General features: G+C 39.1%; 1 pseudogene; it reads right to left on the bottom strand.

Annotated features, from left to right (window-relative positions):
• Positions 1 to 3,138: 3,138 nt before the first annotated feature.
• On the bottom strand, positions 3,139 to 6,697 carry LOC101412288 (fibronectin type-III domain-containing protein 3A pseudogene; annotated as a pseudogene).
• Between the last annotated feature and the right edge of the window lie 6,263 nt (positions 6,698 to 12,960).

Raw genomic sequence — 12,960 nt, forward strand, 5'->3', positions numbered from 1 at the left:
AGAAGGTATGTAGTAATACTGTGAGTTAATGGTCCACAGTGTGAGCTAGACTGTCAATGCATAATTTCTTAGTGATTTGAATTATTTACAGGGATGTAATATTCTTTTAGTTTTATTAGAGACTTGAAACAGGCTGTGATTTATATAATCTTAATGGCATTTTAGAAAAATAAGGCATTAAGAATTTTGCATATCAAATTTGGAGAAAAACTAAAGTAAGAACTTTCAGAGAAACAGCAATTTAGCAAATTTCCTCTTCTCACCTATTTCCAATGTATTAAATAATAAAATATTAAAACAAACATACAAACAGACAACGTTAAAAAAAATTCTTCCTGGGATAGAAGGGCACTGTTTAAAAACCCAGGAAATTTCAGCCGCAAAACTGATTGAATAAACCTACTTACTATTCTCTTGAGAATTTCTTATTATTCTTGGAAAATAAGAATACACAAAATCAAAATCCCACACTAAACCTTATACTTTGGGGAGGTAATGGGAGTTATTATATCAGACCACAGGGATAGCTCTGGTGCCCCTTTACTACATTTACAACATTAAAATTATGAGCAATAAAAAAGAAAACCTCAAACTTGGAAACAACCCAAGTGTCCATCAACTGTGCATGTGGTATATTACTGTAGTGGAATCCTACCCCATAAGAAAAAGGAACAGACTACTGATACAAAAACATGGGTGAATATCAAAAATATTTTAAGTGAAATAATGTAGGCATAACAGACCACATATTGTGTGATTTTATTTATGTGAAATTTCTAGAAAACTGTATTTTCTTTGCGTTGGTGGTGGGAGAGAGGATTGCCTGCAAAGCTGAACATGAGGGATCTATGGGGTGATGGAAGTGTTCTAAAACTGGATTGTGGTGAAGGTTGCACAATGGTGTACATTCACTAAAGCTCATTGAATTGTACACATAAAATGGGGGATTTTTTTTTTCAAAAAAGAATGATACAACTTTTATTTTTCTTGGATTGTAAAGACACTTTTGCTACATAGTTTATGTATTTTTTATTAGATTTTTTTCATTTGTATGAAGTTCAACCTTATACAATTTTAAAGTTATATGTTTGGTAGTGTTAATCTTTAAAAAGTTTAGAGTTTTTGGAATGTACAATATATGAGGTAAAATCAAGATTACATTAAAAATTTTCTCCTCTGCATTAATTTTGCAGTGAGTCTCAAATGGCAAATACACTATTAAATGACATTTACTATCAAAAATAGGAGTTCATTTGAGTTTACTATGAAAAACATAAGCCACTATAACCTGCCACAGTGGCAATTTCACTCTTTTAGACATTTAGTGATATAGAAATCTCTGGACTATTACACTCAAACACATTTTTACAGCCAAATGTGGCAGTTTTAAGAAGTTTCTAGAAAACAGTTGCAATCACTGTTGTTTTGGGAGATGGTCATCAGCCTACACACAAGAAATTGGATTTAAATAAAATGTAAAACTATAGTATATTATAGTGACAGATCATTCTTACCACTCAGAAAGGCCAAGTTTATCCATTTCTTTTTTGAACAAAGTTAATGTTTCTTCTACAGCACAAATCATGTGTCATAAAGCAGTTACAATGTATGCCCATTCTAATAAGGGATTCTTCAGAGATCTTCAAAGCACAAAACATGTTCTTTTTTCCAAAGACCGACAGTGCATAGTAATCACTAAACTGCTGACCTAAGCAACTAAAAATTAGTGTTTCACTATCCTACAATTCACATAATAAATTAAAAAGCTAGTTACAAGTGTTTTACAGATAACAGGTGTGATAAAACAAGAATTTTAGAGAGTTTCATTTCAAACGATATATTGCTGGCAGTCATTGACACCCAGGCAAGATGTACAATGGAGTACTTGACAAAATTAAGCCTGATCATCCAATAACTCACAAATGCAAGCTCATAAAACATTAATGAATTATGCAATTGCAAAGTGCTCTAATGAAACATTAACCCCCTGCAATCAACAATTTGGAAGAGTATCCAAACAGACATTACATTAAACATTTGTTTTTCAAGAAAGAAAGCGGCTTGGAGTTTACCGGTACAAATTTTGTCTTCAGATTTGGTGCTCCAAACAAAAATGTTAGGTTTGATTAGGAATTCTGATGGCGATGGCAATAGTTACAGGAGAAGCAAAACTTGTGGGAGTTCTTCAAAACTGGCCTATACCAAATAGACATGAATATATGTGTGTGTATTCATTTATTTATACTCTTCCTATGTATGGTTTATATATATACCCTTATACCCATAAATGTAGCTCAAGGGCTCACCAAACAGAAGCCAAATTAAATAGGTTTGAAATTTCAAAATAGTTATGATTACTTTAAAAAAGTAACATTCTAAAGGCCTTCCCTCTTCCTTTTCATGTTTTCAAGACCTGAAGAGGTACTTTATGAGTAAACACTGAAATATTTTTTCCAAGTAAACTATCTGTGCTTTCTTTAAGTGTCTTATTTATGAATTTATGAAAATATACTTGAAGTGAAGAACTCCACATTTATCAAACAGGAAGTTTCTTTTTTCATGCATATTTTTTCTTTCAGATTTTTGCTTTCTATGCCCTCCAGTTATTCATCATAGTCCCACTTACCAAATAATTAAGACAAATGAGGAGGAAGAAATATAGCACTAGATTGTTTTCACAGCATCAGACTTTAACATTTTTATAAAGCATGTTAGCTTATATATATATATTATTTTTTAATTCTGAATTTTTCACTTAGTAATAATCTTTTTAAAAAGCAGATCAGGTCATCACTGTTATACTCATGCTACCTGGTCAAAATGTCAATTATCTACTGTTGTCTTTTAGAAAGTTTGTTCTGTGAGAAGATCTGTCAAAAGAAAAAGGAGGAAAAAAACAACCAAAAAGCCAAAATCAACAAACCCCAACCAAACAAAGAAAACAAACTGATTTTTCTGTGGCTTGCATTTTGATAAAATGCCAGCCTCTACATAAAATACAAGCATTGTCATGGCAAAAATGATGTGCTGTAGCCTCAATGCCAGTGCCAAATGCCACTGTTTTTGTAAAAGCAATACAGACGTAATTTTAGTTCATAACAAAGTGTAGTAACACATTGAAAAAATAAAGTTATATTTTCACTTGATTACAAAGTACTGAATGATAAAGGCAATCAAGATGGAAAAGAAAGCAAACAGCACAATGATGACAGCTACAAACTGCTCATAGGTGAGTGCCCACGGGGCCCTGGTGCTTTTCACAGTGTCTCTGGTACCCGCTGGTGGCTCAGTCCTCTGGGGGATGAAGAGCGCTGTACTGCTGGAGGCGCCCACAAGGTCCTGATGCCCGCTAGGAGCACCTTGGCACTGGCGACTGGCACACACATGGAAACGATATTCACAGTTCAGCTGCAGGCTTGAATTCTGAATATTTGCCCACCATAACTTGAAGACTGTAAATAACTGGATCATCTTTCGTTGGTTGTAAACATTCCCAAGTAATATAAAAAATGTGACCGTTTACTTTTTCTATTTTGGGGGCTTTCAAGGCAGCTGGGACAGATTTTGGAATAGTGAAAATATATTCTTGGGAGAGAGGGCCTTCCCCAGCTTCATTACAAGCTTGAATACAAAATTGATAGGATGATGATTCGTTGAGACTTTGTACTTTGTATCTATGACATGGTCCTCTGCACAAGGATACAAACCTGCCATTCTTGGCTTCCATCTAAAGGTGGTACTGAATAGAATCTGTTGACAATGTCTTTGGGGGTCCTTCTCCCCATTTCAGTTTAAGGTTCTGGTGGTTAAAGGCAACACGTTCCAGACAAGGTGGATCGGGAGGGAGGAGCTTTGTTTTTAATTTTGTCATGTGGCTGAAAGGACCAGCTCCAAGGCTATTCAAGTTTTGAGTTCTTATTCTGTACGTTGTATCTGGTTGCAAATTGTTTACAATAGAGCTTGTAACCTTTCCACTGTCAAAGGCTGTTTATCTCCAAAGTCTATGCAGTAGGTGAGGATTTCAGACCCATGATCACAAGGCTTTTCCCAGCTGATGGCAAGGCAAGTAGAAGGTGAATAATATAGGCTTTCTGCATTGTCGTCACTTATTAATTGAAGACGTGTCACAACGGCAGGAGCTGAGGGTGGAGTCACACAGGCCACCACTTCATTGAACGGACCTGCGCTGCCAGCACTCGGGGCCTGACCCCTGCAATAATAGGTGGTTGCTGGAGAAAGTCCTTTTAATTCATAACTGAGACCAGGCCCCCGGTAACACATCAGCACACTTCCTTCAACTCCTCCCCGCTCCAGTCGATACTCAGGGACATCAGTTACATCACTCAACAGGACCGTCCTGTTCACTTGTGCACAAGTTGCAGATCTGCATGTCACCTGAGGGGTTTACATTGACCTGGTGGCCCAGGGGCTGTGGTAATATCACATTTTTCTAAAAACGGTCCAAACCCCATTTTGTTAGTTGCATGTGGTCTGAAACTGTATGTCTTTCCAGAAAGAAGTTTGCTCACTCTACATTCTACTTCAGAGCCCTGGTAAACTTCTCTGGGTTCATCTTTTTCTACAGGAAACTTTTCCACACCGTAACAGGAAATGGGTGATCCATCATCAATCTGAGGCGGTCCCCATCATAACTGTATTTCTTTTGCTTTGGGTCTACCCTGTAATCTGGGAGGGAGGCATGGACCAGGAGGCATGGCTGGAGTCTGCACAAGTAAACGTTCAGATATCGCACTCTGTCCTCCATCACTGATGCAGTAAACTCGTAAACCATAGAAGCAGCCTGGATTCAATCATTCAGAAAGATGTTCCCTACTAGCTCCACTGTATATCACATCCCATTTGTTTCCATTAGAACCTTCTGCCATCTCCACTACGTATTTATTGATGGGTGTCCCTCCATTGTCTTTTGGTGGGTCCTAAGTAATTTTAAAAGTGTGTGAATGTACCTTTCCTTTAACTGAAGTCCTTATAGGTACTCCTGGTTTATCAGGGCATGTAGCAAATCCTACAACTTGACTTGGATTACTTTTACCTCCTGAGTTGTAAGCAGTAACCTTAAATTTATACTTTGTACTACATCTGAGATTTTTCACTGTGTAAGCAAGATCTTCTCCATCATATTTAGGTTTAAAACCATATCCTGAAGTTTCTTCCTCCATCTCTAAAATGTAAGAAATTCCTTCATCTGATGGTGTTCCTGAGGGTTTACTCTACTGTAAGGATAACCAAGTAACTCCAGCTTTAGTTAATACAGGACTTGCTGGCATAGAGGGGGCACAGCCCGAGGTATAATATAAGACTTCCTCACTAAAACCACTTGTACCATAGTCATTTTTGGCTGATAGTCTAAATTTACAACTCATTGCTGGTGACAATTTAGTAATCTTAAATTGCTTCTGTGGGCCCATGTCACACTGACAAAATTCTTCATTTCCTTTTCTCTCATCCCATTCTAAAATAAAGCTTTTGGTTTTAGAACCATTGTTCCTGGGTGCCTTCCTATTGCATAATGAGTGAATTTTTGGTCCCATTGGCTATTCTTGGATTAGTATCCTGTTCACAGCACAAAGTGGTAAAGCTTTCAGCTTCTGAAGGAGTGCCTTCTATAGAATTGTATTCTGCATGTACTTTGGGGTGGTAATCTGTAGCTGGCTTGAGATCACTCACGGTGACAGATGTTTCTTCTACAGCATATACACTTTTATATTTCCCGTCTCTTCCAGCACTTGAAACCAGAATTTCATATCCATAGAATTCTGGAGCAGTGATCTCATCTGTTTCTCCATTCATGGTGCTGGAAGGAGGTGTCCAGGTAAGTACTACTGTCCTTGCCTGAGGCCACTGGCTTGACAATGTTGGAAAGAAGTGCTTCAAATGCTTTAGTTTCTTCATCTTTTTCTTCTGTTTCTGTATCAACTTGTGCACCACCTTTTCCTTTTCCTGATCTGTTCTTGGCGCATCCTGTATTTGTAGCACTGGCATTCTGCCCTTTTATAAGTCTATTATGTTCTCTGGAGGGAGAAGGGCATCACTGGGGTGATGACAGTGGACTGCTCATTTTATCTTTGTGTTCCTTGGTGATCCTTTAATATTTTCTGCAAACGTTCATATGTTTTACTAGATCTTTCATCTGTTAAGTTAGATCTTCCATGTGTAGAGTGAACAACTCCATCTCCGTATACTTGAGAAGACTGGTACTGTGGCATGTCCTGTGCTGCCACGTCTCCAGCTCCGGTCACTGGTGAGTCCATATGGCGTGGTGGAGGGGGCATCATGGTTGGGACAGGAATGAAGCCAGGTGGAGGAGGATGGGGAGAATGGTGTGTTACTGTGTGACTGCCAGGATGGCACTCTGGTGCCTGGGGCACCACAACAACTCTGAGAACACCATTGTCTTCAATAGCCTGTGGGGCATGTCCAGGAGGCACACAAACAGGAGGCACAGAACCATTTGGGGACATCATTGGAACCTGAGCAGGACCTGTAATGCACTGAAACTGTCCATCTGTTCTTCTTATCGTAATGGCTTCCCGTGGGTTAACTTGTACCAGAATAACCCATTGTGTTCCATCTGCACTTACAACAGCAGCAGATAGAAGAGAAATAGCACTACTTAAAATCTGAGTTGTATCCAGCAGTGGTGGATGTTCTGCCATTATCAATAAGACATTAATATACCCGATAACTCTCCAACTCTACGAGCCACGCCGCTCCGGGGCGGACAGAGGGGGCCACCCTGCTGGGCGCCCGATGGGCTCCTGTCGGGGCTCCTTCCACCTCAGCGGCAAGGCCAGCGCTCGGGGCCGCCGGGGCAGGGACTGTTGGGGTTGCTCCTATAACACCTCATTTAAACTTTGAGCAAAATAACTGCAAAGGAAGTTAAATGGATTTTTGCTGTGGCTAACCTAAGCAGTAAGTCAGGGGGAAACCTTTTCCTGACGTGATAAATGCCAGCTCTAGGAAAGAAACCAGAGACACCTACAACAGGCATCTTCATTGTAGATGAATCTATGCAGATGTACCAGATTCACAAATATAGAGCTCACTGCTGAGATTGGTCTTAATCCTGGTTCTCTCATCCCTATATCAAAGAAGCTAAATAACAAAATTGGTAATTATGTTTACATCAAATAGCCATTGATCTGAAGCTCCAAGCAAAATATAACAATAGGAAACAAACGCACAGATAGACCAAAAGAAGAAATAAGACTAGATAAAATTCAACAGTAAATACAAATAAAACAGATTTATCATTAATAAACTCATAATTCAAGAGATAATTAATAATCAAGAATGTTTGTAGTTCTAACAGTCTTTGGGGTAACGGCAGTAGCTTGTTAGTACCAACACTATGAAAAACAGAAAAAGAAAAAAAAAATCAACTAGGAAAGCAAATCTATTTGAAATTTGAAAGTACTAGCAAACAACAGAATGTAGGCAGAAACTAGATGGTAATCTCCCATTGAAGTATGAAATGCTACATATAAATACTGTGTTTGTGGCTTTTTGACAGAAGACACTCTCCAAGTGAGGGCAGCTCTGAGGGAAGAAAGCTTTAGGAACACTGGGTTGAGATCCGAAGATAAAGTTGCGGTTAAAAGGCAGAAAATTAACAGGGAAATTTGGGGAGGAAGGAAGCCACAGAAAAAAATGGACCCCAGAAATCTGCATTCAAAATTCACCTAAATATGTGGCTTTATTAGTCAGCCAAAGGGGTGCTGATGCAAAATACCAGAAATTGGTTGGTTTTTATAAAGAGTATTTATTTGGGGTAGGAGCTTACAGATACCAGGTCATAAAACATAAGTTACTTCCCTCACCAAAGTCTATTTCCTTAAATTGGAGAAAGATGGCTGCCAATGGCTGTGAGGGTTCAGGCTTCCTGTGGGTTCTTCCCTTCTATGGTCTTGCTTCTCTCTGGGTTCAAGTTTCATTTCTTCCCAAGGCTTGCTTCTTCCTGGGTGCAGGCATCCTCTCTTCCTGGGGCTGGCTTATCTTCTCTGTGTGCTCTGTGTGCAAACTCCAACATCAAAATTCCAACATCAAAAACCCTCACATCAAAAGCCCCAGTTATGTCCTTTGCCTTGCCTTTTATCTGTGAGTCCCCACCTACCAAGGAGTGGGGACTCAATGCCCTAATGACAAGGTCCAAACAAAGCCCTAATCATAACTCAGTCATGCACAATAATAGACCAGATTCCAAACATAATCCAGTATCTGTTTTTAGAATTCATATCTATACCAAACTGCTACGCTCCACCCTCTGAATTCCAAAATGACATTACAATATTCAAATAAACCTTAAGTCAGTAACAATGCAAGCACTAAATCATCTACTATAGATCTCTGAAACTTACAAAACAATTTAGCTCTTTCCAATACACAAATGTAGAAAGGATAAACATTTTCATTCCAATAAGGAGAAATTGGGAAGTAAACTGAGTCATGGGTCCTCTACCATTCAATAAACCTGCAGGGCATACTCCATTTGATTTCAGTCTTAGTCATTTTTAAGATGATGGTTTCTTCTCCTTGGTGCCTTATGGAACCCACCCTTTTCCCATGCTTGCCCAACAGCCATTTTCTTGGTTCCACCATCATCAATCACCTGGGTGTTGACCAAACTCCAGACCTCACCCTCCCAGAGTGTTGGGGTGATTGCCACACCTTACCCAATCTTTGAGTTAGAGTCTTAACCTGCCTAGTACAGTGACGTGTAGACAACAATCCCCCCAACCTTTAGCAAACAGGTTCAACCCAGATCAACGAGTTGACCACCTGACCTTCCCTAACATTTGGCATACTGGTTCAACCATCTCAGAACAATGAGTTGATCACCCAGCCTTCCCTAATCCATAGGGGACAGGTCCACCCTTCTCAGACCTGTGGGGTACCCACCTTAAATGGCATAATTCTTGGGGAATGTGATCCACTCTCCCTGTACCCTGGGGCAACAAAATGCTCCCAGAACATCAGCCAGGCACATCCACCCTCTTCAACTGCTCAGGTAAACTCACCCTCTCTGTATACATGGGTAGGATTCTTCTCTTGTCCAAGGAGATGTCCTATTTCCAGATCTCAGCTTCCATGGTTTTCCTCTTGAAGTCATTTCCCCTGCATTCCTTCCTTTCCATGTCCCTTTTATTCCAGGCTGACAATAGTTTTGTTCATGTAGCTCTCTCAACAAGTCTGTTGAGTTAGCATGCAGGAAGCAGGGGTCCAAGCCATCAGATAGTAAGACTTTCCACAAGTTTTTCCTAGATTACTGTATCTTCAATCCTGATTTACAAGTTCCAAGTTTAGTTAAGTCCTCCAATGGGGCACTTTATTCTGGAAGCTCAATTTCCAGAAGCCCGGAATTTCCAGAATCATTTTCTGGTTTCTTTGTGCCCGAAAGTTCAGTCCTCAGCTTATCTCACTCATCTAGCATTTTGCCATAAGCTGCAAACAGAAGCCAAATCACATTCTCTGGCTTTACTTTTGAAATTTTTCAGCTAAATGTCCAGGCTGGCCATTTTCAAATTCTGCCTTCCATAAAATACTAGGAGTTAATCTTGCTAAGTTCTCTGTAGCTTTAAAACACAGATTGCCTTTCCTCCAGTTTCCAAAAATAGTTTCATCATTTACTTCTAAGGCATCAGAAAAAGTCTCTTTAGCATCCATGTTCTCATCAACAGTCTCTGCAAAAACAATTTAGGCCTTTTCTATCAAGCATCTCACAATTCCTCCAAAAAATACACCTTACCCATTTATAAAACCATCACAGCATTTTGGTAATTGCAAAAGCATATCCTGTCTCCTCTGTCCAAATTCTGTATTATTGAGCCAAAGGAGTGCTGATGCAAAATACCAGAAATTGGTTGGTTTTTATAAAGGGTATTTATTTGGGGTAGGAGCTTACAGATACCAGGCCATCAAGCATGAGTTACTTCCATCACCAAAGTCTATCTCCATGTGTTGGAGCAAGGTGGCTGCTGATAGCTGTGGGGATTCAGGCCTTCTGGGTTCCTCCCTTCCAGGGTCTTACTATTCTCTGGGTTCAAGTTCCTTTCTTCACAGATCTTGCTGCTTCCTGGGGCTGGCTTCACTTTCTCTTATGAGCTTACTTTCTGGGGCTCCAGCTTAAGTCTTCAGCATCAAACTCCAACATCAAGAAACCTTTGCATCAAAAGTTCCAACTCTGTCCTTTGCCATGCCTTTTATCTGTGAGTCCCCACCCACCAAGGGGTGGGGATGCAATGCCCTAATGATGTGGCCCAATCAAAGCTGCAATCATAACTCAGTCATACTCAGTAATAGACCAGATTACAAACATAATCCAATTATTTTTGAAATTCATAACTATATGAAACTGCTACAGTGACTATCTGCTTAACCTCTGAATACATGAGGAGAACACAGGGATTTTGGTAAACTATAGTAGGTAGAAGGTTAAAAAAATGAGTAGAAATTTTGGCAGCTGCCTAATACAGGGGAGGCAGAGATTGACTTATACGTTCAACATTAAAACAAAGCTGACTCATCACGGGAACACAATAGAATGCAGTCTTTATAAATATCAGCTGTACTGTTTAGTACCCAATCAAAAATCAGTAGACATGCAAAAAAAAAAAAAAAAACAAGCAAAAAAAAAAAAACCACAGAAAAATTTGACCAATTTTCCAGAGGAAAAAAATCATCAATAGAAAATAAAGCAGAAGGAACTCAGATATAGTGATCAAGAAGGAAGAACTTTAGTGCAGTTAATATAAATATATTCAAAGATTAAAAACTCTATGAATAATTCATAAATAGATGGAATTATAAGCAAAATTATAGAATATAAAAACAATTATAATTCTAGAATTGAAATTCTAATAAATTAAAAATTGCCTGGACAAGCTTAATAGCAACACATACATAATGGAACAAAAATACAAATAATCCTGACTTCTCACCTGGACCAATGGCAGCAGCAAGAAAAGGGAATGCAGGAACATGCTTTAACTTGGTGCAAAAAAAACTTTTAAATTTCAAAGAGAATTCTATATGATGTGAAAATATTGTACAAAAATAAAGGTAAAATAAAAGCACTTAAATATTTAATAAAAATTCAATAGAGAAATATAAAGATTATAATGATGCTATCAAATTATCAAACTACACTACACTTAACAATTTCTGAATGCACATTTTTGCGTATATGTATGTTTGCACTGCAGACATTCACCAAAATGGAGTATATGCTCAGCTGCAACAGAAAAATCCATGATTTTCAAAGTGCTGAAAGCATAATGTTTTAGTGTCTAGGCTGCTTAAGAAAATACCATGAAATGGGCTGGCTTAAGCAATGGGGATTTATTAACTTATTGTTTTGAGGCTGGGAAAATGTCCACATCAAGGCATCAAGAGAATATTTTCTCCCCAAGACTGTGGTGTTTGGGGGCTGGCTGTTCGTGACCCATGGTGCTCAACTTGTCACATGGAAGCCACCTTGTGGTATCTCCTGGTCTTGTCCTTCTCTTCCAGGTTTCATTTGTTTTAGCTTTTTACTTTCTGTGGCATTCTCTCTGTATCTGAATTTCCTCCTTTTATACAGGACTCTAGGAAGATGATTAAGATACATTCTGACTGAGGTGGGTCACATCTTAATTAAAATAGCCTCATCAAAAGGTCCTGATAGCGATGTGTTCACACTCACAGGAATGGAATAAATTTAACTGATTTTCCTGTGATACATAACAACTTCAAAACACTACACTCCCCCCAGTAGACCCCCAAAAATGTTCTTTCTATATGCAGAATACACTAATTTTATTACAATATCCCAAAAGTCTTAAGTCATTTCAGAAACAATACTTAGTCTAAAATCTCATCTAAATCAGTTATGGATGTGGTCTATCCTGTGGCACACTTCCCTTCATCTGTGGACCTGTGAAACCTAGAGAACAAGTTATTTACTTTCAATACACAATGGAAGGACAGGCATAGGATAAACATGTCCATTCCCATAGAGGAAAAATGGAAGGAAAACAGGGGTCATGGTTTGCAAACAATTCTGAAACCTTGCAGGACATGCAATAGTAGATTTCAAGGCCTGTAAGTTATCTATAAAATGATGCTTTTTCCTCTGGGTCTGATGGAGTGGCAGCCCCACACATTCCTAGTGCTTGCACATTGGCCATGCTCTCCCCAAACACTGGGGTGAAGGCTTTATGCTCCCCAAGCAATGGGATGGCAACCAGGCTCTCCACAAGTGCTGGGGCACAGACCCACCCTCTCACAACACTGGGCTGGTGTCCAGACTCTCTGCAATCTCCAGGGTATAGACTCCACCCTCTCTAACACTGGGGTGGTAGCACTCTTCCTGAACAATGGGGTGGAAGGCCCACCCTCCAGGATAACTGCATTTCCAATCTTGGCTTCCCTGGAATTGCTAACTGGTGGCATGTGCATTTAACCTCTTGGATGGAACATTATTCTCTGGGGACTCACTTTCCAAAAACTCAGAATTTTCCAAACCTTCAATTTCTGGATTCATTGTGTCCAGGAGTTCAGTTCTCGGCTATCTGTTTCCTCTCATATTTTACTATAATTTGCAAGGAGAAAGCCGACTAAACTTTCCACACTTACCTTGGAAATCTTCTCATCTAAATATTCAAGTTCAACCCTCTCAAGTTCTGTCATCAATCTGATATCAGAACTCAATTTTGCCAAGATCTCTGCCACTTTAAAATAAAGATCATCTTTCCACCAGTTTTGAATTCCACAATCGTCATTTTCTTCTAAGGCCGCATCAGAATTACCTTTGGCATCCATATTCCTGAGAACAGTTTCTTCAAACTGGTCTAGGCCTTTTCTATCAATCCATGATCAAATTTCAATGCCATTTCCAAATTTTTTGGTATTTGCAATATTAGCACCTCACTGTCCTGGTACCAAAATCTATTTTAATTTTCT

This window comes from Dasypus novemcinctus, chromosome 25, assembly GCF_030445035.2.
Source record: "Dasypus novemcinctus isolate mDasNov1 chromosome 25, mDasNov1.1.hap2, whole genome shotgun sequence".
Lineage (NCBI taxonomy): Eukaryota > Metazoa > Chordata > Mammalia > Cingulata > Dasypodidae > Dasypus > Dasypus novemcinctus.